At 41.3% G+C, this 25446-nt stretch overlaps 1 protein-coding gene across 8 annotated transcripts in view; it reads left to right on the plus strand.

Annotated features, from left to right (window-relative positions):
• The window catches only part of LRRC7 (leucine rich repeat containing 7), a 208364-nt gene that overhangs the window by 117557 nt on the left and 65361 nt on the right, over positions 1–25446 (plus strand). The window lies entirely within an intron of this gene.

The following is a 25446-nucleotide window of genomic DNA, read 5'->3' on the forward strand; positions in this document are numbered from 1 at the left end:
TGGAGGAGTTTTGAACATCGTGGTGCAGATCGGGGAGGTTTGGCAGTGAGTAATTCTGAGGTTAAATTGTTCCTCTTCCCACATTTCTGATGAAGAATTCTTAATTGTGTGATGCACAGATCTTTGTGTACTTGGTGGACCTTATTACTCTTTCACCTTGAGTTTCAGAGCGCTCCTGACTCAGAGAGACCACACCAGAGTGATAATTAAAGACTAGGTTACACTGTGGTCAGAAAAATGGGTAAAATTGAGTTTGTAAGGTCAGCTTATTTTAGGCAGTTCTTAACTTTTAAGTGCTTGATTTTCCAGCTCCTTTTGTGGCAGTTTTTGGGGGGATGTTGCAGGAGCATAATATGTACTGTGCTCAGTGGGAGCAGAGTGAAGGGGAGCAGCCCAGGGCTCTGAAGCTGATTTTCAAATGCTTTCAAATATTATTGTTCCTGGCCCTAGAAATGTTATTTAAAAGTCTTTATGAAAGCAGTTTTCCCCTGGGGCTTCTGTCCAAAGCAATGGTGTTCTGGAGTATAATGTAGACAGCCTTAATACAAGGCTTTTAGATAATGTTGCTTGCCTTGCTGTCTTTAGTCTAAAAATACTGAATAAATCCATTTCTGACGTGCTTTTTCCCCCTCTCTCAGAGGTTTCCTTGTCCTGGGTCACATCTGACTGGGGCTCTGGGTGGCTGGTACTGACTTGTGTCTCGTGCAGCTGCCAAGTGATGAGATTCAATCATGCAAGACAATAAATGAACAGGACTCATTGTTTAGTGTAAAGCTTAGTTTGGGGAGATTTCTATCTTTTTCTTTCAGTTCCATCTTTTTCAGAGTCACAGTTGTCCCCACTGTGTTTGTGGCAGCACAAGATACCTTGTTGTTCCCATATCCCTCTTTTTCCTCCAAAAAATTATGGGTATTCCTCAGGAGTACAGCTAAATATTCTGTATTTAATAAAATATTTAATAATAAATATAATATTGAATAGAAATGTAATATTTAATAATAAAAATATAATAATATAGCTAAATACTCTCCATTTCTCTGGGGAAGGTGCATTCAAGTCACAACCTTCCATCCAGTTGGAGGAGAGATTTGGTTGCCTGGAAACTACATCTGGGCAAACGGGAATTTCAGATCTGAAGGGAAATTCTGATTTTTTTTCCTTTTTTTTCTTCTTTTGGATTGGAGCAAAACTGCAGAATTTCTTACAAACTGACTCAGAAAGTGCTCAGTTGAGACATTTCACTGCCATCTAATGCAGGTGCTTAATTCAGAGTCTGGTGGAGGATATAGAACATTTGCATGAAGAGGGTTTTTTTGTATTTTGTTCTTGAAAGGTTAAAATGCCTTTTTTTTGAGTTTATTGAAAACTTTTACACCTCCAACTTGGGAAACAGAGCTCTTGTAAGAAAATGTTTGGATGGCAAGTTGCATTTTTGACAGAATAGTTTTCTCAATAGATAAAATGTTTAGCTGAGATTTTTAGGAGGTTCTATTTGTTTCTCTAAGCCCAGCTTTTGGCTTTCTGTTCGCGCTTAAGCCAGTCCAGTGACTGTTTTTAATACTTTCCTGTTATTTTTTCAGCTGGCGAGCGTTGCCTCTTTCTTCCCTTGTTTTTGGTGTCTAAAATTTGAGATCTGCTCTGTCCTGACAGCTGCCATGTAGAGAACAGGAGAACAAGTATTTAAGCTGCAGTGGCTGGGAGGGTTTCTCTCCCTCTCCCTTCCTTGGCGTGCTCCAGGGTATGTGGGACACTTGGAGGTGCTGGGCTGTGGCAGGGAGCTTCCAGGGCTGTCACCAGCCAGGGACACCAATAATGTGCTGTGGCAGGAAGCAGATTTCCCACTTGGCTCAGGAAATCTTGCAATGATGTTGTGGATATGCTTCTGCTGCTCTCAGGGCTGCTGCAGAGGGGATGTACTCCATCAGGGCTGGGGCTGGATGGATGCATTTGGTAGGAATTACAGGAGATGCTGAGTTGGAAGGGACCCCTCAGGATCATCGAGTCCAACCCTCAGCCCTGCACAGAACCATCCCCAAGAGTCACACCAGGTGTCCCAGAGGATCATCCAAACACTCCCTGAGCTTTGGCAGCCTTGGTGCTGTGACCACTGCCCTGGGGAGCCTGTTCAGTGCCCAACCACCCTCTGGGGGAAGAACCTTTTTCTGAGATCCAACCTAAACCTGCCCTGACACAACTTCAGGCCATTCCCCGGAGTCCTGTCCCTGGTCCCCACAGAGCAGAGATCAGTGCCTGACCCTCCTCTTCCCCTCCCAAGGAAGTTGTAACTGCAGTGAGGTCTCCCCTCAGTCTCCTCTTCTCCAGCTGAATAGACCAAGTGCCCTCAGCTGCTCCTCACACGGCTTCCCCTCAGAGCCCTTCCTCATCTCCACTGCCCTCCTTTGGACACTCTCTAATGGCTTCATATCTTCCCTATATTGCAGTGCCCCAAACTGGCCCAATATTCCAGGTGAGGCTGCCCCAGTGCAGAGCAGAGCAGGACAATCCCCTCCCTGGCCCAGCCGGCAATGCTGGGCCGGATGCCCCCCAGGACACGGTTGGCCCTCCTGGCTGCCAGGGCACTGCTGACTCATGACCAACTGGCCACTGACCAGGACCCCTGGGGCCCTTTCCCAACACTGCTTTCCAGCATCTCATTCCCAGTCTGTCTGTATATCCAGGGTTTCCCCATCCCAGGTGCAGAATCCAGCACTTTCCCATGTTGAACTTTGGTTGGTGATTGCCCAGTGCTCTGATCTGTCGAGGTCAAACTCCCAGAGGTTGGGCTCTGTTTACCTCATGGACCTCAGTTAAAGGAGATTTTCTTTTATATCTTGAGCTTCATGATGTGCTTTTTCATACCTGCTCACAAGCTGAGTGACGGGGATGGAGATTGATGCTTGGCACTGCTTTGACACTGTGCTGTGCTAATATTAAATTGTGATGGAGATTATATAGAGAGTTGCTAAATATAAATTACTGGAGAACTTCTTCTAAGATGCAGAATGACTCCTTCCCCCTCTCTCTCTGGCATTTTGTTTCACCCTAATTAGTGGTATTGACAAATTTATGTATGGCAGGTTTTTTCTTTCTATATTTCTGTTGCTCCACTAAAAGGAAATCAATGAAATTTATCTTTCAGTCTCAAATGGACAAGGGGGAATGGCTTCTAAATAAGAGAGGGCAGGGTTAGATGAGATACTGGGGACAAATTGTTCCCTGTGATGGTAGTGAGGCCCTGGCACAGGTTGCCCAGAGAAGCTGTGGCTGCCTCATCCCTACAAGTGTCCAAGGCCAGACTGGACAGGGCTTGGAGCAACCTAGTCTAATGGAAAGTGTCCCTGCCCAGGGCAGGGGGTGGAATTAGGTGATCTTTAAGGTCCTCTGAACTCAAACTATTATGGGATTCTGTGATATGATTGTATAAAATATTTGTGATAACAACTTCTCCCTGTTGTCTTTGTGGTGTCAAGACAGCGGAACTGGCCTGCTGGAAAGATAAACTTTATTTTTTTTCAATTTTAAGTTATTTTCCTTGGCTTCTTGCATTTTCAAATGAACTGCTTAGGCTGGGCCTGTGCTGAGGGTAGAAAGTCCAATGAAAAGCTCCCCAGCTCTGAGCAGAAGCATTGCTGCAGTGAATTCATTCAAAGCAGGCTTTTCAAAGCAGGTGCTGACCTACTTGCTTTAAATTGGGTCTTTTTTAACTGTAGTTAATTAAAATTTATTCGTTTTTTTTAAGGAACCCACTACATGAAAGACCTTTGTGAATCATAAGGGTCACTACCTGCAAGTCTGAGCTACAGCAATAATGACCAAGTCGATGCTCCACTTTTTCCTCAATAAATTTTTATATTCCTGTATTCGGAGCTGTTTAGTCGATGTACTTGTTATCCTGAAAGGGTGCTCAGCAGCACTCAGTGATTTACATTCTGAACAAAAAGGAGGAAACCTTTGAGAATGATTTGAATGAATTAACTGCCAGTGCAGCCCTTAGTACTGAACAGAACACCTGGAAAGCGCTAAATTCCAAGTATTTTTAAGACTTCCCCGTTCATTTTAAAACAAATGTCACTCTCAGTTATGTCAGATGAGATGTGCTGGAATAAATTCTTACAGATTTACACAAGTGCAGCTGAGAGAAGGGCCCAGCCACCCAATAATTCCCGTTTAATAGCTCAGTGATCCCAAGGCACCCTCAGGTGATGAGAGGGAAATCCCAAGGTCTCCGAGGTCATCCATGTCCTGGATCAGCTTAGAAATGCTAATGAAAACTTGCTGTTCATTGAATTATTTCCATCTCAAAATGGAAGGGTTTGTCTTGTTTAATAGGCTTTAAATCTCCTTGAAAAGGTTGTATTGCAGTTAATTAAAATGCAGGCAAACAATGAGCAGCATCTGCATCTGTCGCAGGGCTGTTATTGTTGTGGCATTTGGAAGGGAGGCAGATGAGTTTGTTTGCAAAGCAGGCATTCAAAAGCCAATTAGGAAGGTACAAAATGAGCACTCAGCAGCAGGTAGCAGTGCTGGAACAACCTTTCAAGAGCCTCAGGTGCTTGGAAGAAACTTTGTTCTTTAAAAATGTAATCTATCTGCTGGTGGAGTTTTAACAGTAGAAAGTGGATGTTTTCTTTAAGCTTTTTTGAGCTTTGTTTTGCAAGATTTTCTTTTTCCTAATCACAGAATCATGGAATGGTTTGGATTGGAAGGGACCTTAAAGCTCATCCAGTCCCACCCCCTGCCATGGGCAGGGACACCTTCCACTATCCCAGGTTGCTCCAAGCCCCATCCAACCTGGCCTTGGACACTTCCAGGGATGGGGCAGCCACAGCTTCTCTGGGCAACCTGTGCCAGGGCCTCACCACCCTCATAGGAAACAATTTGTCCCCAATATCCTATCTAACCCTGCCCTCTGGCAGTGGGAAGCCATTCCGCCTCATCATGTGCCTCCAGGCCCTTGGAAATAGTCTCTCTTCCTATTTCTTGATAGCTCCTTCAGGTACTGGAAGGCCACAGTTAAGTCACCCCAAAGCTTCTCTTCTCCAGGCTGAACAATCCCAATTCCCTCAGCCTTTCCTCACAGCAGAGGGGCTCCATCCCTCTGATCACATTGGTGGCCCCACATTTAAGATTTGTGAAACAGCCCAGACAATTTTGGTGAATGTCTGTGGAACAGGTCCATGTGGGACAGGTCCACTCGGCAAAGGAAGTGAGAAAATCCACTTGGATTTTGGTGTAAACACTTGATAAAGGGAAAGAACCAGCAACAGATGTCAAAATGTGCCACACACAGAGGGAGGAGCACTTGGAACACCCTGAACTTTTGTCTGTGCTTTGCCATGTGGGCAATGGATGGATGGAAATACCAGAGCAAAATGTGGGCTGGGAATTGCTGGTTTACCTTGTTTTACTCATTGGGAGGATATAATTTTCTTGTACTAACTGTTCTTCAGGATTCAAAACCTGTTTCCTACTGATCATTTACTATTTTTTACTGTTTGGGGTTTTAGCATAGACTTCTAACCATGTATGTATTAAAGAACAGAGTAGATTCTCTGAAGGTGGAAAATGTTACCTCACCTTCAGTTAAGAAATTTTTGGTGTTACAGAAAAGAGGAAACTCATGTTATGCCCAAAAACTTGAGCTAAGGCTGTGTAATCCTTGCAGAATGAGGCATTTGCTGGAATATTTGAGAGTAAAACAGTTCTTAGACTGCTATGGCTGGAATTTTTTTCTTGGATCATGCTGAGGAAGCAGATTTTTGCACTAAGCAGGATGGAATGTAAAAACCTCCTTCTCAGAGAAAATATCTGTTGCATTAATGCGGTTTTCCCTGTGTTCTGCTTCTAGGACAGTGAGGGAGTTTCCCATCTGTTCCACCTTGAGGGTCACCATGACCCTCATCCTTGGGCAGTGCAGTGATGAACCAGGTTATGAGTTGCCTGTGGTGAGGCCAAGGGGATGTAAAACCCTTCCAGTTCTTGTGCTTCCTCTGTGTTGTTTTTTCACAGGGAAAAAGTGAATAATGCAAAAAATTCAAAGCTGTTCAAACCAACATTACCCTTTGTTCCACAACCACAGAACCTGGTACAATAATCTACCTGCATGTACTTTATCCAGTGATATCATTAAATTTGGATATCTGTCACATGGATCTTGTCAGAGTTTGGGTATAAACTTATTCTCTGATTTATATAGTCCCTTAGAAGTATATATTGTAATTGAAAGCAAAAGCATATTGCAACAATACATCCAATACTGAACTATATATCTGTGACTACTTTTAACAGTACAAAATATATTTCATTTGATGGTTTGAGATTATAATTTGGAGAATAGAAAGGGCCTCACCAACCCTCACAGGGAGGAATTCCTTCCCAATATCCCATCTAACCCTGCCCTCTTCCAGTAGCACCTCACCTTCTGCTCTCTTGTACTTAATTTCATGACACCACCTTGCAAAGTAGATGCTGCTTTGGCTTCCAACTCCTTTATTCCTGATACTGTAGAGATGCAAAATATATCTTCCTGGAACAAGAAAGTTTTGACAGCACAGAAATTGATGTGCAGATGCTCAAGATTACGAAAGCTGTCAGTCAGGGCTGCTTAGAAATGCTCATCCCTGTTTCTGGGAAGTGTTATGTGATTTCAGATCTTTACATCAAGAGCCACAAAAGCCATTAAAAAAGCATTTCCGCCATAGGAAAGCGACCTAGTCAAACCCACCTTTACTGTCCCACAGTCAGTAGGATTTGGGTCCCCTCCTGACCAGAGTCTCTCTGTTTTAGAGAGACAGAATTGCCTCAGACTTCTGAGGAAAATCCTGAACTTCTCAAAATTCAAGATTCACAGCTAACTCTGAAAGGAAGATTTATTATTAGGAAATATCATAATTTAATTTATTTTTCTGTAAATATATTGATATTTGTCTCAATTAGTTCATTACTTGTCACTAGAAGTTCATAATAACATCTGATGTCAGCTGAGATTATCTGACATGACATATGGATGTCATTGATAGGAAAGTCAAAATATTATCTTTATTTCATTCCATTTCATTTTTAAACAGCATAAATTGCTACATTTTGCCTTATTTTTCCCATCAACATTTCTACTGTTTTGTTATAATGAAACATCTTGACAGTTTGAATCAGAAAATATGAGACACCTTGGGAGTCAATGGGAGGAAGAGCTGTTTTCATTAGGCCAGAAATGTTATCGCAGTCTCACACATGGGTGTTAAAAACATCTGCTCCTCTAATTAGTTCACTGAGTATTTCATTTTTCTACATGACTTGGGCCGATCAGACACATCATGCTGGGCTCTCTTACAACTGAAACACTGGCAATCATAGAAAATGCATTTTAGACAAAGCCTGGATTTTGACACTGCTCTGGAAACTCTGCTTTGAAACAGGAATTCTGAGCTTCAGTGGCCTCAAACAATGTGTTCAAAGTGTTCAAACAAGGAGGTTTGAAAGGGGATAAATCTAATGTTCTATGTGGTGACTTGCATGGAACTTAAAGGCATCTGAGGTATAATTAATGCTTAATCTGGGTTTATTTTTGTGCACAGTGTTATGTTCCTGACATTTATTTATTTCTTTATAATTATATGTTTTTATATTACATATGTGTATCTAATATTTTAATCAGTGGTTATATAAGCATATATAATAAATATATTAAAATAATATAATATATAAATAATATATAAATATATAAATATAATATATATTATATTACATATTTTATATATAATATAATATGTAAAATATATTATATAAATATGTAATGTATAAGATATACTTTTGTATATTATAAATATATCATATATTTAACATTTTATATAAAGTAATACATATTCTATAATATATATTATAGATTAAAAATATATATAGATATTCCATTGTTGGAATATTAGTTCAGAGTAGATTATGGGAAGTTTTACTTCCCTTTTTCCTTGATAATAAATGACCAATTGCCTGTAACCTGAAACTGAGCCTACAGTGATGGGTGGCTTTGTCTTAGACCTTTCCTTTTAGTTATGACAAAAAGTTTTGTGTAACTTCTCACTTCTGCTTCTTTAAAGATGAGAGAGTGGCTGCATCTCGATGTTGGACATTCCCATATAACATGTTTTAAAGAGAAACAAAATGCTAGGATTGTGGAATTCCCAACCAGTTGGGGTTGGCAGGACCTCTTGAGATCATGGAGTCCAACCCTTGCTGAAGCAGAGTCACCTGGTTGCCCAGGACCACCTCCAGCTGGGTTGGAGTTTCTCCAGGTATTGAGTCTCCTGGTTCTCCTGGTTGTGGAGACAAACTCCAACTAACAGAGTGTTTTCCAGTGTTCAGGTGACATTTCATCTCTGGTGGGGCAGATGTTCCAGTCCCTCAGTCACCTCGCTGGCCCTGCACTGGGTCAGCTTCAGTAAATCCATGTCTGTCTTGTACTGGGAACCTGGAACTGGGCCCAGCACTCCAGATGTGCCTCCCTGCTCCTGAGGGAAGGCACTACCTCCTGTATCATGGGAAAAAGTTGTGATCCATCAATTACACAAATAAGGAGATCAAATCAATTAAACATGACCAAATATGAGGGGGGAGAGTACTTGGAAAGCTTGTATTTGTAAGTTTATGGTTACATATGAATAGGTTAAACTGTTAGAAGTATATGTTTATGTACTTCTGGTAGGAAATGTTTACATGCCAAACTGTAACCTTGGTTTCATTGGAGTGTTCAGAACTGGGGTTTTGGTTGTGAGTCATCTTTAGTCAGAGCAGAGCCTGACATTTCTATCTGAAAGGGCAAACCCTGTGCACTGAGGTGCGGGAGTTGGACCCATTTAGGTTTTTTATTGACTGATGGAGTGTCTCAGAAGTGGAGGAGAGCAGGGAGTGAATATATTCTGTTTGCCTCCTCCCTGAGCACTGTTTGATATCCGAGTCTCATGAGGTAATGTGTCGTGCCAGGCTGGCATGGTTGTTCTAGAAATAAAAGCCAAGCTGAACTTTTTTAGAGGTGCATCAACATCCCTTGGAAAGCATTGTAGCAGCTCCGAGTGGCTTGAAAATTATAAAATTGTGGGTTACAATTTGGCTGCTGCCCATGTACATGAACCAGAGAAAATATTTGGTGCCGGTTTCTTTGTGAAAATGCAAGGGAGTCACAGTAGAATTGTAAAATCATGGAATCCCAGACTGGTTTGGGTTGGGAGGGACCTTAAAGCTCATCTCGTTCCACGTCCTGCCGAGGGCAGGGAACATTCCTCTAGACCAGGTTGCTCCAAGCCCCATCCAGCCTGGCTTTAAGTACATTTTTAAGCCTCACTGCAGACCTTGCTTCCAGGTTTCAGACCTACGTCTGTAAACTGATGGTTTTTCTTAAGAAAAATTCCCTGAAAGAGAAGTAACTTAAGAAAATGTCAAGAACAAACTTGTTCTAAACCAGGAGGAACTTCTTTCTCCAGCAGACTGACATATGTTATAATCATCTCCTAATTCCAGAAGACAGGTTCTTTGTCATCTAAATAATACCTTTTTTTTTCTGTCATGGAAAGTGACAAAGTGAAATCCTTTCCTTATAATTCTCTGTTCCAAACTGATGCTCACGAATCTCCCAGCACTGGCTCAGCAGCTTCCACCCTCATCTCTAGATATTGTGAAACTTAACAAGCTTCTGTCTTGGTGCATGTTGATGTGTACGAGTTCCTGACTCAGCTTGCTGCTCAACTGAACCCTAAGTAAAAGTTTAATAGCCCTGATTTGCCCCTGGGCAGCTCTAGTTCTGACACCAAGAAACTTTGATCTGCTCTGTTGACCTGGGGTGGCATTGAAGGAGAGGTTGAAGTTGAAGTAGATTGGACAGGTCTTGGAGCAACCTGGTCTAGTGGAAGGTGCCTCTGCCCACAGCAGAGGTGGGGGGAACAAGATGACCTTTAAGGTCCTTCCATCCCAAACCATTCCATGATTCAATGAGAGCTGTCAGGTTCCTTTCACTCCTGGGCACAAGGTTTCCTTCAGCCTGGTGAATAAGTGGGGTCAAACTGCTTAAAATACTGTGGGCAAGGAACTTGTGTGGGATTTCGTTTTCCAGGGTCCATTCCTCACTTTTCACTTAAATATTTCCCTCCATCCTTCCAGACCAGCTCTTTCCACAGAGTAATTTCTGCCCATGGTTTGTAAAATGGTTGTTTTTTTTCCAAATCCCTTCCTATCTACTGTATTCCCAGTGAGCAGCCAACTTGTCCAGTTTAAATAATTAGGCAGGTTTTTTCAGACCTTTAAAGTGTTTGTTTACAGCCAGGAAGGTGTCAGATTTGGAGCTGCTGAACATTTTTGCCAGTGGAAACGTGTCCCAGTGTGTTCCTGGGATATCTTGTTCGTACCAATTTTGCCTCTCCATGTCTGGGCTGTGAAATGGGATTACAGAACTTTGAGAATGGGATTTGATGGAGACCTCTGAGAGTTACCAGGAGCACAGGGCAGTCCTAACAGGGAAGCCTTGCTGGAATACTTGTCTCGTTCCTGAATTTTTAAATATCTGAATATAGAGTTAGGGAAGAAAACATCTTGTCTCCATGTTTATCAGGAACTGCTGGCACAGCTATGAGGTTTCACCTGTTATTTTTATTAGATTGCTCTTCTGCAGCAAACAAATATGGGAAAAAACCTTATTTTAAATTATTTTTTTATTCTAAGTGAAGGAATAAGGCCGATTTTACAAGCAGAAATGTCTGTTTTGTAGAATATGGCAAAAGTTTTCAGAATATTAGAATTAACATCCTTATATTTGCTTTTTCCTTAATGCCAGTGTGAGCCTGAGGAGCTTCACTGGCATCATTTCTGGGTTATACAGAAGGTTCAGAGCTGGATTTGGGCAGAGAGATGATAAAGGGAAGGACATTGTTGAGTTTCATTGTGGTTTCATCCCAGAAGAGAATTTCAGCCTGAAGAAGGACCAATACATGTGTGGTGTCTGATTTGAGAGGCTTGAACCAGGAGAGACATGCTGGAGATTATGCTGAACAAAAAGAATTGAAGTAAAACATTCTGTCTCATTTTGAATTTTATTTGATTTTATTTAATCGCTTTCATCAAAATATGATGGAGAGATGGTTTTGCTGAGAACAGTGCTGGAAGTACAATTGAAGGCATTATTATATTTAGGATAAATGATATTTGCTTAAGGCATTTCATGAAATGAAACATCATTGAATATATTGAAGATTCGAAGTCACTTATAAATACTTAATGAAATTTTTTTGACTGTATGGTATCATCATCATTCTTACCAAATATTTCCAGTTTTCAGAAGTTTTCTCAAATTTCAAAAGTTTTAAAGTAAAAGCAGTTCCAGCCTGATTTTGGCAGCTGTCTGTAACCAACAGTTTGAATCTCAAAGTGTTTTCTTTAAAAAATTTAACTGTCAGATGAGCAGGATGAATCTTGAGAGCATCAGCCACAGAGTGGGTCCAATTTTGTAACCAATAGAATTAAATTTCATAACAATAGGATTAAATTTCACAACTAGGGAGGAAATAAATATAAAATGAGCACACAGTTGTGCTGTATGTTTTTTCTTTCTTTGTTTCAAACTTTAATTTGGAGAGTAAAGAGAGTAACTACAGAATGCTTTGTAAACATCTATCTACAAATAGAATTTAAACCAACCGAACATTCAAGATCTGAAGGAAAAAGTTGTCAGGTTTCTGACAGTGAGTAGGGAACAAGCTTGTTAAAATACTGTTTTTATATATATATATTTAATATATACAAATAAATATATATTTAATGTCCTAAAGGACACCATAACCTGGTTGCTAATGTCTTTCTGTTCCATTTCTGCTGAGCACAATAATGTAGATATTTTTTACACCTTTTGGAAAAGGTGGAATATGTTTTTACTCCAAGAACACTTTTCCTATGCTGTGATACAAGTGACACCTGATGGAAAGGAGAGCTTAACATGAGCTTTTCCAGTCTTAGATTGAATTTCAGTGTCTGAACTGAACTTCTAAGAAAAAACCCGTGAATAAACAAAATCCTAGGACCTTATAGAAGTTGGGAAATAGGGGGATTGTGGCCAAACTCTTGCTCAAAACCAGCTTTGATGTTCCCTCAGCTGCTGGTCCCCCTGAGTGCCTCCAGGTGAAGCTTCGTCAGACTCTCTGGTTCTGTTCTAGTGGTTGAGTCACTGTGGAGACTTTTTTTCTTCTATTTAGTCAGAATTCCCTGTGCTACTGATTTTCCTGTTTCCTTGGCCCTTTCCTGTGTGCTGCTGAGAAGGGGTGAAGTCTGGCCTCTCCACAACCCCTCATACAGAGTCAAGCAGTTAAATCACTTTGTGCCTTTTCTGACCCTTGACTACACTGTCTGGCTTGGGGGGATCCAGCAATGCTTCATGTGATCACATTTTGCTGATGGAGAGGCCATTTCGTGCATCACTTTATTGCTGTTTTTTCCTTTTTAATTAGGGTGAAAGAAACAAAAATTGTAATTAAAATATCAGTGTTTTAGAACATTTGTTTTGCTTGTACCTTATGTAGCCAGATAAGGTCAGGAAAGATTCTACAAGGATGAACCTGGTTTTGATGACTTTGGTGCTGCTTCTTAGTTTCCATGTTCTGTTGGACTTGTCTCTGTTCCCTCCAGTTCATACCTATCAATGTTGGCAGAGAAGTAAGGAGGTATAAATAACCTCTGAATTAATTTAGGCCAGTTATTAATAGTAGCCTGAAACTCCAAAAAAAAAAATGAAGTCCTGCAAGAACATTCCAGGAGGAGCAGCCAGGAGCAGGAAACCATCTGCCTGGAGATGGGGTTGGGAGGGTTTGGGAAGAGGTGACATGGTTGAAGTCATCGTAGGGCGTCATAACTCACCAGAAAAGTTCCTCCCCATCCTCTTCTCCTCTGCCTCTGCTTTTATCCCCTCAGAACAGTAGCATTAGGATGTTGTTCATCTCTCTGATACCATCTGTTTTCCTTGGTGGGCGGGAGAAATGGGATTCACTCCAAGCTGTTCCAAATGTTTTTCCCTTGTTGGGGCTGAGATTCAGATGTTCATGTTCAGCTCCTCGTGCGGTTCAGTGGCACTCAGAGTCCTGCACCCGGGGCATCCTGATCCAGATGGCACCTGACCCAGGGAAGCTGGGGCAAGCTTTTCTAAAAAGGGTCAAGCTTTTCCTGAAAGATGTCCACTTCTTCTGAAAGGTGAAAAATCTCTACATTATTATGCTCATATATTTACATTATATATGCTTACTTAATAATGTCCTGTCTACATTGTTATGTTCCCAGAAATGGAACAGAAAGACTTAAACAACCAGAGTTAGGATGTCTTTTAGGATATTAAATATATTAAATATAATCACCTCTTTAAAAAGGGCTGAGGGGATCCCTGTGATATCAGAGGGCACTGGTTCATCGTGGAGCTGTCAGTGTCTCCCTCTGCTGCATTTACAGTTTCTTCTCACTTGGGTATTGACTAAATGCTTTCCCCTAAGCTTCTGTCCAGCTTTTATTCCATCCCTGTCCTACCTCTATCTACTCCTACATGTCTCTGTGATCATCTTGAAAACTGCTGATTTTTCATGTGTTTCTGGATTCTTTCATGTTCCACTCCAAATTCTTTTTACTTTCCCTCCATTCCCATAGTGGCCAGTTGTCCTGCTCTTCTTCTCTTGCCTGTCCTCATTTTTTAGCCCTGTATTTTTATTCAACAGGCAGCTGACAGGCTGAGCACAATGCTATTCTTTTTTTATTTGTTTTTTTTTTTCAGTTTGTATTTAGACGCCTTTAAACCAGTGAATCTCACCAAAAAGCTGAGGCTGAGAAACTGGGAAGAACTTCTTGGGACTTTTTCCTGGCTTTTGCAACATGTCCCCCAGAAGAGTTTTCTGCAAGTGCCTCTTTTGCCTGACAACGCTGTGGAAAGCTGTCAAAACCAGCTGGAAATTCTGGGAATTGAAATCCTGTCAGATCAATCCCAAAATCCGAGAGTGTTCTGGGTTGGAAGGGACCTTAAAGCCCATCTCATCCTACCCCCTGCCATCGTCAGGGACACCTTCCACAGACCTGGTTGCTCCAACCTGGCCTTGAACACTTCCAGAACTGGTGCATCCACAACTTCTCTCATTGATTCCTATTTCCCAGGCAGTAGATGGCATGAAATTATTATATTTTTTATGTAAATTCTTTTCTTTCCTTTAAATTAAGTCTTAGTTTTATCTGGAGTTTATCTTTTTTAGGCCATGGAGGAGTTGAATTTTTATTTTGCCATCATGAATGTCAAAGAAAGGATGTGTGTAATTAGATATTGGCAGATGCATCTCGAAGTTATAAGAGCTGTGGTAAATTAATAAATGCAGTGTTGTTTGATAGTCACCCAAACTAAAAACTTTAATGTACATCATTTGGTGTATTTTTATGTGTTTTTTTAAATTGTTTTTTGAGAGGAACATCCACATCCCTACAGGAACCCTTTAATTGCCTTCTCTGGGTCTCACAAAGAGAATCTACATAGGCTGAAAAGTGACAAAGGACCTTTCAACTGTTAAATTACAAATCTGTTATAAATATTTCAATATAAATGAGCATAAAAGTGTTTTGATGAGTCAGAGAAAGTTGTCAAATGCCAAAGAGCACTGGAATATTGGGGACCATGTGGGGACATTTATCAACAAGTGGTTTTCAGTGTTATCAGTAGAAATGGTGCTGGAATAATTAGAATGGAAATAAACTGATGAAATCGTAAACTATCTGGATAAAATGGTAGAAGCTTGAGGAAAACCCTCGATTCTTTTGCTTACACTGACAAACAGGGATTATTCAGTTTGGTTGTGGAAAAAGGTGTATGAAATACTGGATTGATGCAGTTCAGAAAAATGAGTTAAATCTTTATAAAATACACCTGCTTGAGTGTTGTACTCTGAAACAGATGGGATTATAGTATTGGCAATTAACCTGAGCATTTTAAATTGGGATTTGGAGTACATCAGAACACCTTTCCAAGCATTGCTATGAATATTGTGGCCTAGCTGTAATTCAGGCAGATCTGGGTATACTTTCTCAGTTTTATTTGGTGTTAGGGTAGTACCTCCTGCAATGATGGGTCTGGTTTGGTTTGGCGTTGTCTAAATAATTTGATATGTTCAAATATTTGATACCTGGTACAGAAAGTCTGTCCATTAAAATACCATCATTGTGCTAATTCAGTCCAGGACTGGAAATTCCATATGTCCCTTCCCTTGGCTCATAACTCTGTGTGGACCAGGTATGAGCTCCTTTTCTGGTCACCAGAACAGATTGTACAATGGAAATTTTGTGTCTATTTATAAGTTGCTGCCAAAAAAATCAGAGCCAGAAGGCTCCTCTTGCCCATATCCAGGTAGGACTTAATTCTGCAGGTGGGTTGATGCTCAAATTTTGTCTAGTTCTTTGTCCATGGTTTTTTAATCTTGCTCCAGGCTGTGACACCGGACATTTAGCATTCCGTGTGCTTGCTCTGGGGATGTTTTAGCCCTTGGAGTGTCTGCTAAACTAAATGAGCTGAGACAAGGCAAGTCCTTATGTTTTATAAGAGTGAATGTTTAGGATAAACAAGGGAAATACTAAAAAAGAACCCAAAGCAAATACTTGTTGCTGAATGAAAAGAATGTGACAAAGTGTTTGAATCTTCCAGAACTGTTGTATCCACACCTGCAATTTCCAAATATCTGCTGAACCCTTCCATTAAGAATCAAACCCTTGTATTTCCAGAGAGGAGCAGTTTGGTGCAGTTCTGGTTGATGAGCCCCGTTTACAATGAAAGTGATAAAATTCTCTTCAGAAAGTCATTGCTAAGATTGCATAATTGGGCATTAAAGTTCTGATTATACTTTACAAACTCTGGGACTTTGTTAAAAACCTGCCATTCCAATGTACCGAATTTCAGTGTTTGACAGCTCAGCTGTGAGAGGGTTTTTAGAGAACATTTGTACCATAAGAACAGCATGTTAATTGACTAAAAAAAACTGGGACAGATTAATCATGGGAGAGAACAGGATACTTAAGAGAATGGAGTTCTAGAGCCCTCTGCTGATGAATTCCTTCCTGGAAAGGGTGGTCAAACATTGGAAGGGGCTGCCCAGGGAGGTGGTGGAGTCCCCATCCCTGGAGGTGTCCAAGGAACAACTGGATGTGGCACTCAGTGCTCTGGGCTGGGTGACAAGGTGGGGATTGGGCACAGGTTGGACTCGGTGGCCTGGGAGGGCTTTTCCAATCTCAGTGATTCTGCGATTCTGTGAGTTAGAAAATTAATCTACAGAGAATATTTACTAACAGCTTGTACTTTCACCCCAACCATCAAGCTTCCTCTCTTGGTTTGGTTTCCAACATTGTTGATCAAATGTGAGCCCCTTCTAGCTTGTGTCAGTGCCAGGATTGATGTCAGAGGCTTTGGAGGAGGATGGAGCAAACTAAGCAGAAATCTTTATTTTCCATGATGCCCCTAAAAATACTAGTTCTTATACCTACTGCACAGTAAACCTGAGTTTTTAGGTGTTCCAGTTGCTAAAACATAGAGTGACATTGTCTGCAGCATTTTGAGAGTGACTGACCTAAGCTGATAACCTGGGCCTTGATAAGGAGTTTACATCCACAAACTGGCGAATATTTATTTATTTATTTTTAATTTATTAGATGGGAGCGGAGTTTGTGTCAACCAGTCCTGGAATCAGAGAATATAATGAGTTGGAAGGGACCCACAAGGATCACCGCAGTCCAGCTCCTGGCCCTGTGCAGGGCTTGTTTGTTGTTCTTTGAGGACAGAGCTCTGGTAGGGCTTTTTTTGTTTTCTGGATTTAGAAAGCCAAGGCTTCCTGGCACAGTCATTTCCTTGGAAGAGAGAGGAGCTGTCCTGAAGGTGCCCTTAAATCTGCTGGTTTCTCGTACAAGGGCTGACACTGATGGCGCTGTGGGCTGGGCTGGTGGCACTGGTGCTGCTGTGGGTTGGGAGCTTGGTGTTTGCAGGGAAAGGCCCCCTCTCCACCCCCGTTCCCCAAGGAAGGAGATGATTTAATTTCAGACAGAGAGACTGCTCTGAATTCATCTTGAGATGATTGGGGGAACCAGCACTGGCAAAACATGTTTAAACCACAAACAGGGAATGCATTTAAGTGTTAAAAACTGGGCTTCTGAGAGAAAGTGAGAATGTGCCGCCCACAGATTTCCTTAGGGAAAAGAAATCAAATTCTAAGAAATCACTTGCCAGTACTACATTATAATATTCTTGTGATCTCTGATGGCTGTGTAGGCAATCAGAATCATGGAATCATGGAATAATTCCATAATTCTATGATATACATTGAAATACTCATGTATTCAGGGGCAATGAGGTATTTATAGAGATCAGTGTCTGCTTTAATATAGAATTGTGTTCTCATATTCAGCAACCAATTTTCATGGCTACTTTGGGAATTAAGCCTTTGAGATTTCACTTGTTCTGACATTTTGCTCTCCAGACATAGAATAGGCTTTTGCATTCCCATAATCCGATTAATGGATAGATATGGAAGCATCTTCCAGCAGAGAATTAATGGGGACAGTGAAACAAATGGGGAGCCCTGGAAAAATCTTGTATCCACAGCCAGGAAGGGGGACAGAATAACAGAAGAAAGAGGAACTGATGGACACTAAAAGGTTTTATATTTTTCTTGTCAAAATGTAGAATGTGGAATAAAGGGGGCAAAATTTTTAGTAGTGATGAACAATGGGAAGAACTAAATTACACGTTTGTGCAGTTCGGTGGGAAAACTTGAATGTTTATGTAGGGACTCATAGAAGATGGGAATGGTTATATAGTAAAGAGAGGCAGCCTGACTTTGGAAACAATTGAAGTGGTGCATAGCTTAAAAACCATACATTGATGTGTTGGGGAGCTGAAGGGCAGAGGGGTTTGGACAGAAAACCTGTGCTTGGGGTGTGAAGGGGTGGAATCAAGAAGTGTTAGGATGGGGAAGGAAGGAGAGAAGTTATTGCTGGTAAATATATGGAAAACCAGAAAAGACTAAAGAAGGTAGATGGCTGCTGGGAAATAGTAGGAATATCCACAGGAGTGGTGACTTATGGGATAGAAACTCCAGGTAGAGTTGGAGTGGTGGAGAAGGCTGGCAGAAAACCTGGCATGGCATCAGAACTGCATGTTTTAATGATTAAAAAAAATCCCCATTTTTTCAGAGAGGAAAAGGTTTTTGAAAAAGTTTTGTGATTGGATGTGAACATTTCCATGGGGGAGCAAGCAACGCACATTTTCCAGGCAGCTTCTTGTGTGGATTTCAGATGTTTTGGAAATATATGTAACTAAACAAGTAAGTATTATGACACGTTGAAAACGAACTTGACCTCCTCCTATTTTGGGCTTCAGTCATATAGTGACTGTCCCATCCACACCCGAGCGAGGCAGCAGTAACAAGGAGGAGGAGAAAGGTCCTTTGTCCCTCATGATGAGATACTGAGGAGCTGGAGCATGTGCAGGGAAGGGAACAGAGCTGGAGAAGGGTCTGGAGCACCAGGAGCGGCTGAGGGAGCTGGGGGGTCTCAGGCTGGAGAAAAGGAGGCTCAGGGGGCACCTTCTGGCTCTCTGCAACTCCCTGACAGGAGGGTGAAGCTGGAGGGGGTCGGGCTCTGCTCCCAGGGAACAAGGGACAGGATGAAAGGAAATGGCCTCAAGCTGTGCCAGAGGAGGTTCAGGTTGGATATTGGGAAAATTCCTTCCTGGAGAGGGCTGTCCAGCCCTGTCATAGGAGTGGAGTCCTCATACCTGGAATTGTTCAGAAAACGTGTGGATGTGGCTCTTGAGGACATGGTTTAATAGTGGTGCTGGTTGACAGTTGACGATTTTAAAGATCTTTTCCAACCTTTAACGATTCCATGATTCCACTTCTGTGCCTGGGTTCTTCCACAGGATCAACTTTCATTGGGAGTCACAGTTGTCACTTTTAATTAAAACTTTCTTTTTCAGCAGCAGTTTGTAGCTGCACATCATCATCCCTGGAACTCTCGTTCTGCCAGCTCAGCACAATAACCCCAGTTTTCCTGCAATAAGCTCCTGCTAAGCTGATTAATATGTCAGGAATAATGCAGATGGATTGGGATGTAAAGTGCTGAAAAGTAATTGGGTGTTCTGTAGGATCCTGGCCCTCTCTGAGGAAGAAAGCCAGACTTAACGAAAGTTATATTGCTCCTATTTAAATACCAATTTGTTTAGTTGATGCATTTAGCAGGTAAATGTTTTGTCTGCTGTTCCTTTGCAGAGCAGTTCCAGCCATTGCACCATAAAACAAGAAATAAAGTATATTTTGGTCTACATTTCATACCAGCTAATCTTTTAAACTAAAGGATTACTTCAAATCAAAGCTGAAACACATCAAAGATCCAAGTTGAAATGTAAATTCCCTGCTTTCCAGACAGCACCCTTTCCAAAGAAATTTCTCACATTTATTGGGATTCTGTTCTGCTTAAATGTCTGCAGGGTGAGCTGTCAAACTGGTTGTAATTTCTAGCAATTAAGAGCATAATGATTAATTTTCAACATGTGCCACTAATATGCAACAAATTACTGAAACTCTGCTGGTTCTATTAAAAATCTGAACAAAATTGGGGTTTTCCTTGAGGTTATGCAAAAACTGTCTTTAGGGAGAACAGGATACAGGTTTTTAATAATAAAACCAACCCTAGCAACTATTTTTGCTGTCATTAAAATGTCTTTGTTCTTCATATGATCATCATCTATGATTAAGATTATCTAAAAGTCATTTAGTCAGAAAATTTCTGTCTAGAAGTTTCAAGGCAAGGCCAATAGTAAAGCTTGGAATTAATGAATATCTTATCAGAAAAGATAAAGATTTGGTGTTATATCACAAAGAGGGGTGTAAGGTTTGGTAATTCTGGTAAGAACTGATACTTTGTAGAAATATTTCTGTCTTGAATTTTACTTTTTGTAAAAGTCCCAAATCTCAAGGTACTTATAGCAAAGAGAGTGAAACTTTCCAGCATTAATATTCTTGGGAGACAAAAGGTAAAGCTGAATCTGATTATTCATGCTTGGTTATTTTATTTTAGGATTAGCAAAATCTGAAGATGAACCTGAATGCAGACTATTGTAATGGGAATATAATGAAGGGAATTCAATTATCCTGCATTAAATGGCATTTCTGGGTGAGATATGCTGGTTATCTGTGCAAGAAAACAATTCAGAGAATATTTCACACCCCTCTTTTTGATAAGCCGAATTCCCCTTTGGAAGCTTCCTAATGATTCTCTTATTGTGACTTCAGAACCATAGTTTCTTAATCTTTTCAGGAAGAGTAATGAAAACTATTACAAATGACTTATACATGTGGAATATCTAAATTCCTGATTTTGGAACATGACAATGACCTGCCTGATTCCCTCATCTGGCTCCAGGAGGGAGTTTTGGGTGAATATCCTTTCTTCTAAGCAGGATATGGAAAAGTATAAATTAAATAAAATATATAGTGATTTCCAGTGGAGAATCACAGAATCTCATCTGCCCTAGGGAAGGCACTGGGAGTTTCCCAGTTTGTTCCAAAAGGCCAGAATTTGTGTTATATTTTCTTTGCAAAAGAGAGTTGATAACAGGGACTACACATATGAAATGGAGCACAGCTGAGAAATGGAGCAAAGTTGGAATTAAAGAAAGAAACATGAAACAACCCTTAAATTTCCTTCAACCCACAGTCTTCTCCTCACTGATACTCTCCTGGCACTGGCCAGACATCCACTTCTGTTTCCTTTCTTCTCTTTTAATTAATTATGTGTGCTGCTTAGATGATTTACATAGTGTCCATTTCCAGTCTGGGTCACTGAAATAATGAGGGAACTTCAAAGCTCTCAGAGTCATCTTAATTTCCAGCCCCACATTTCAATTAGCAACACAACCCTATTAATAATTTAGAGATTTAAAAAAATGGAGTAATATTCTCTCTGCAGATCTGAGCAGATGGAATCTTTCTCCATCTCTTCTACCTCTTCATCCAGCTTTTAGTTTTTAAATGTGCTGCTCACCCTTCTATGATCTGCACCTTTGTGGGCACCATCTTAGGGCTGTTTTGTATGACACTCTGAGTTTGTACTAACTTGTTTCTTTGCTCAGTCAGTTGTGTAACTTTAGCACCTCTACTTTGTATTCTTTATTCCAGCCAAGACTTCTGTCTGTAGCCATAACACTGTCCTTGTGACAGGAGAGCTGTGCTTATATAACTCTTACATCAGTCCTTGCTGCTAGTTTGCATTTTCTCACCATTTTCCCATTCAAAAAGGAGTTCTGATGACATGTAATCTGCTTATTCTTTGTTTGAAAAGCAGCAGCCCTCTTCCTTCAAGATTTTCTTTTTTTCCCAGGAAGATATCTGGGTGGGAAGGTGCATTGATGCAGCAGAGATTGCAGTCCTGCTTTCTGCCCCTCTACGAGCTCAGGTGACACCCCACCTGCAGTGCTGCCTCCAGCTCTGGGGTCCCCAGCACGGGAAGGACATGGAGCTGCTGGAGCAAGTCCAAAGGGGCCATGGAGATGCTCCAAGGGCTGGAACCCCTCTGCTCTGGAGACAGGCTGGGAGAGCTGGGGGCGTTCACCTGGAAAAGAGAAGGCTCCAGGAAGGCCCTAGAGCCCCTTCCAGTGCCTAAAGGGGCTCCAAGAGAGCTGGAGAGGGACTTGGTACAAGGGCCTGCAGGGACAGGACAAGGCGGAATGGCTTCCCACTGCCAGAAGGCAGGGTTAGATGGGATATTGGGAAGGAATTCTTGGCTGTGAGGGTGGGGAGGCCCTGGCACAGAGAAGCTGTGGCTGCCCCATCCCTGGAAGTGTCCAAGGCCAGGTTGGACAGGGCTTGGAGCAACCTCATCTAGTGAAAGGTGTCCCTGCCCATGGCAGGGGATGGAAGTGGATAAGCTTTAAGGTCTCTTCTAACCCAAACCATTCCCTGGTTCTGTGATACCAGGAAAAGAAAGAGCTCGGGAGTCTGGGTTTCAGCCTCCTCTCGTGTCAGTAACTGGTGCTGTGTCCGTGTCCAGTCTGGCTCTGAGCTCTGGGAATGCCGGATCCACTGGGAGTTGTCAGGGATGAGTGGCCTTGGCTGGGATCAGCTGAGGGTCTCCACTTTGGAGACTCTGGGTGGGACGGGTTTTTGGGGGTGCTCTGGCTCTAAAGAAGCTTCTCTGTACTTCCATCTTTTCTCGAGTGGTAAAACACCTCTGGGAGAACCATAATGAGATGATGAAAAGTGGTATCAGTTCAGTGATTGATATGTTTGTGATTTCCAAGATGGATCGTGTAACTTGCTGAGAAGAGCCAACATACTTGCATATTGATTTTGTTGATTGTGCTGATAATAAGAGAAAGAAAGAAAGAACAGAAAAATCATCACTTATCTGTGAAGTAGCACAAGGGAGTCACTGAAGCGACTTCTTTGCTGCTTTGAATATAATTAATATTTTCTGAACCCTCTGGCAAATGTTGCCATTATTGCTCAATTCAGCCTTGCAATGCTCCCGTTCTCTCTTCCAAGTTCTTTATTTTCTCAGTAATTCTCAATTCTTTAATTTCTCAGCATTTCTGAGTAACCTTCTAGCACTAACAGATCACTGAAACAGTGATTTCTTGGAGTCTTCTGAAGGGAATTTCAAGAGCGTGAGGGATTTTATGTTTGATACCCTGTCACATAGCACAGGCTGGTCCCCCAATAGCTGTTGGGTTTTGTCCTCTTTGAATTTTCATTCAGGTTATGCAGTGCAACAGGGACCCAAGACTTCTCTGAGATGAGAACACTTAAATGAAGCGTTACATGGAAAACTTGTTTGGTAGAAAAATTAAATCCATAATTAATCTATCCTGAAAAACAGAAAATTAAAAATTGATTTGTCCTACCAATTATATATAGACAAATTCTGGGGTTTTTTGCAGTAGCATTTTAACTACCTCTTTTTTTCAGATACCTACTGACTCTTTAGAAGAATGTCACAGAATTCCAAGCTGGTTTGGTTGGGAGGGACCTTAAAGCTCATCCAATCCCACCCCCTGCCATGAGCAGGGACACCTTCCACTATTCCAGGTTGCTCCAAGCCCCATCCAACCTGGCCTTGGACACTTCCAGGGATGGGGCAGCCACAACTTCTCTGGGCAACCTGTGCCAGGGCCTCACCACCCTCACAGGAAGAATTCCCTCCCAATATCCCATCTAATCCTGCTCTCCGGGTACATCTCATCATATGTAGACCCATTGCAGAGGAAAAAACTTCTGAGATGAAAAAAGAAATTCTTCTATCTTGTATTCTGAAAAGAACCTACTGCTTTTCTATTCTTCCAAGATCCTTGGAGGTTTGGAGTTTGTCAAGCTGTTTCATCCCATCTTTAAATCAGTTTTGTGAACATGCAACAGTTTTCTCTGCCTCTGTCTTTCCAGCAGGGAAAGAATGTCTTCTCTTGTGCTTCCTTATAAACAGGGATTAGTGTTTTTGCCTCACAAAAGGTCCATTAATTCAGAAGGGATATTTTGTTGTAATTAATTTACATAAAACTCCTGTTTTGCTTAGATTAAGGATTTTCTTTAGAAGAGAACAAACTGCAGATGCTGATAATGAGATGCTTGCTTGAAGCTGATAAGTAGCAGGTTATATTTGTGCTTCTTTCATAGTTTCTTTATCTCATTCAAGAAATAATATGATTTTTGAGCTCTCTTGGAGTGAATAATCTCAGTGCGTCGTGTGTGACGTGTTGAGCAATGACCTCTAATCCCCACCAGGGAGAATTACGGTTCTTTTACTGGTTTAAATGGGGAAAAGCACTGAGCACTGGTGTTTCCATGAGGAGGTGGAAAGCCTTGCAGGAATTAAGGAATCTGATGAAGCATTGATGTGACTCAGCTCCTGCAGTTGGGGGGTGGCTCTTTGCTGACTCTCTTGGGCTGATCCTCTTTCCTCAGGAAAGAAAGGCCCTGAAAATTAGGATAGAACAAAATGTAGGTAAGAAAAGTGTAATTACTAAAGCTGGAATTAGTCCAGGGTAATAATTAATAATGCTGAAATGAATAAAAGGTTTAATTACCACGAGTCCACAGAGCACGAAATGTTACTCCTTTCAAGCACAGGCCCTTCAATTCCATTGTGGTGCAAAGAACAGCAGAATTCCCAGGGGATTTTTTTTATAGATTTTTCAGCATTTCTGTGTGTTTTCTTTTTATTTACCAAGGGTAAATAATGGAGCAGGTTACAGGCATGTGCAAACCCACTTCTTATCAAAATATATTAAAGTTCAGCCTTTCCTATAGTCATTCCTGCAGCAAATAGTCCCTTGGGAGCAGTTTCTGCAGGGGAGTCACCTCACACTCATTTCTCACAGGATCTTAGCAATGCACCACAATTCAGGTTCAAGTTCCTTTGCTATTCAAGTATTAATCTCTTCTCAAATCCAGTTTGTTCATCTCTCCAACTCACATCTGGGATTGGGTTAGTTTGTGTCTCCTGAAGAGGACATTTCCAATGGATAATCCAATTAATCCACAAACCTATTTTATCATGACAGTCAGGCCTTACCAAAGCATTTGAGGAAGGCAGAGTAATTAACTCACTTCTGTTTATCTGCTTTTTTCCCTCTAGCTTTTAAAACAACTTTCTGTTGAAGAAGAAATTACAGTTATTTTTATGAACTGCAATAATGGAAATGCTTTTGTTTGCATAAGCAAAAGAAAAAACCTTTAAAAATTGGTTTGGCTGCTGTAATTGCTATTTTTAGTGTGGTTCTGTCACTTGGCTATTTGTAAACTTTCTGGCTGGTCTTTTATCCTGGTTTTGTTGTAGGGTTTTATTAAAATAGTGTGTTTGATGCCTGTGCCCACAGCAGAGGAGAATAAAGCCCAGCAAAGTGCTTTGTAATTCCTGTGGGAAGAAGGGTTTGCCAAGGAGTTTTTGAAGTCCGTGTCACTGTTCAGTTGTTCATTATCCTCCAATGGCTTGAAAAGCTACAAATAATTTGCTATTCCAAGGGCATTTATTTTTACTTTGTCAGGGTTTGAATTACGTTGCTTCCTGGATGTGAATCCCAAGAGGTTGGGCAGCTCCAGAGGTGGCTCTCGTTGGGAATTATGTGTTGTAGGACAAGTGCTCTGTCAGTTTTCATCTGTTTTGGTCTTGTGCACTCAACTGAATGATTTGGGAAGATTTCTGGAGCTAAAGGTGCAGTGCAGGTATCAGTAGGGACAGATTGGTGTTGAGGGAATGGCAAGCCTTATTTTGCTTTACTTGGACTAATTTAGTGCATTTTTTCCCTAAATGTAACTCAAAGCCTTGTAAGTGGTTTAGAAAATGGGAGCTGAATGTTTAGCCCTTCTTGCCTTTGTGATAACATGTTCCAGGACAGCCTGATTTATCTATAATGTTAAAATAACTTCTCAA

Source organism: Lepidothrix coronata, unplaced genomic scaffold (genome assembly GCF_001604755.1).
Source record: "Lepidothrix coronata isolate B3197 unplaced genomic scaffold, Lepidothrix_coronata-1.0 Scaffold12, whole genome shotgun sequence".
In the NCBI taxonomy this organism is placed as follows: Eukaryota; Metazoa; Chordata; class Aves; order Passeriformes; family Pipridae; genus Lepidothrix; species Lepidothrix coronata.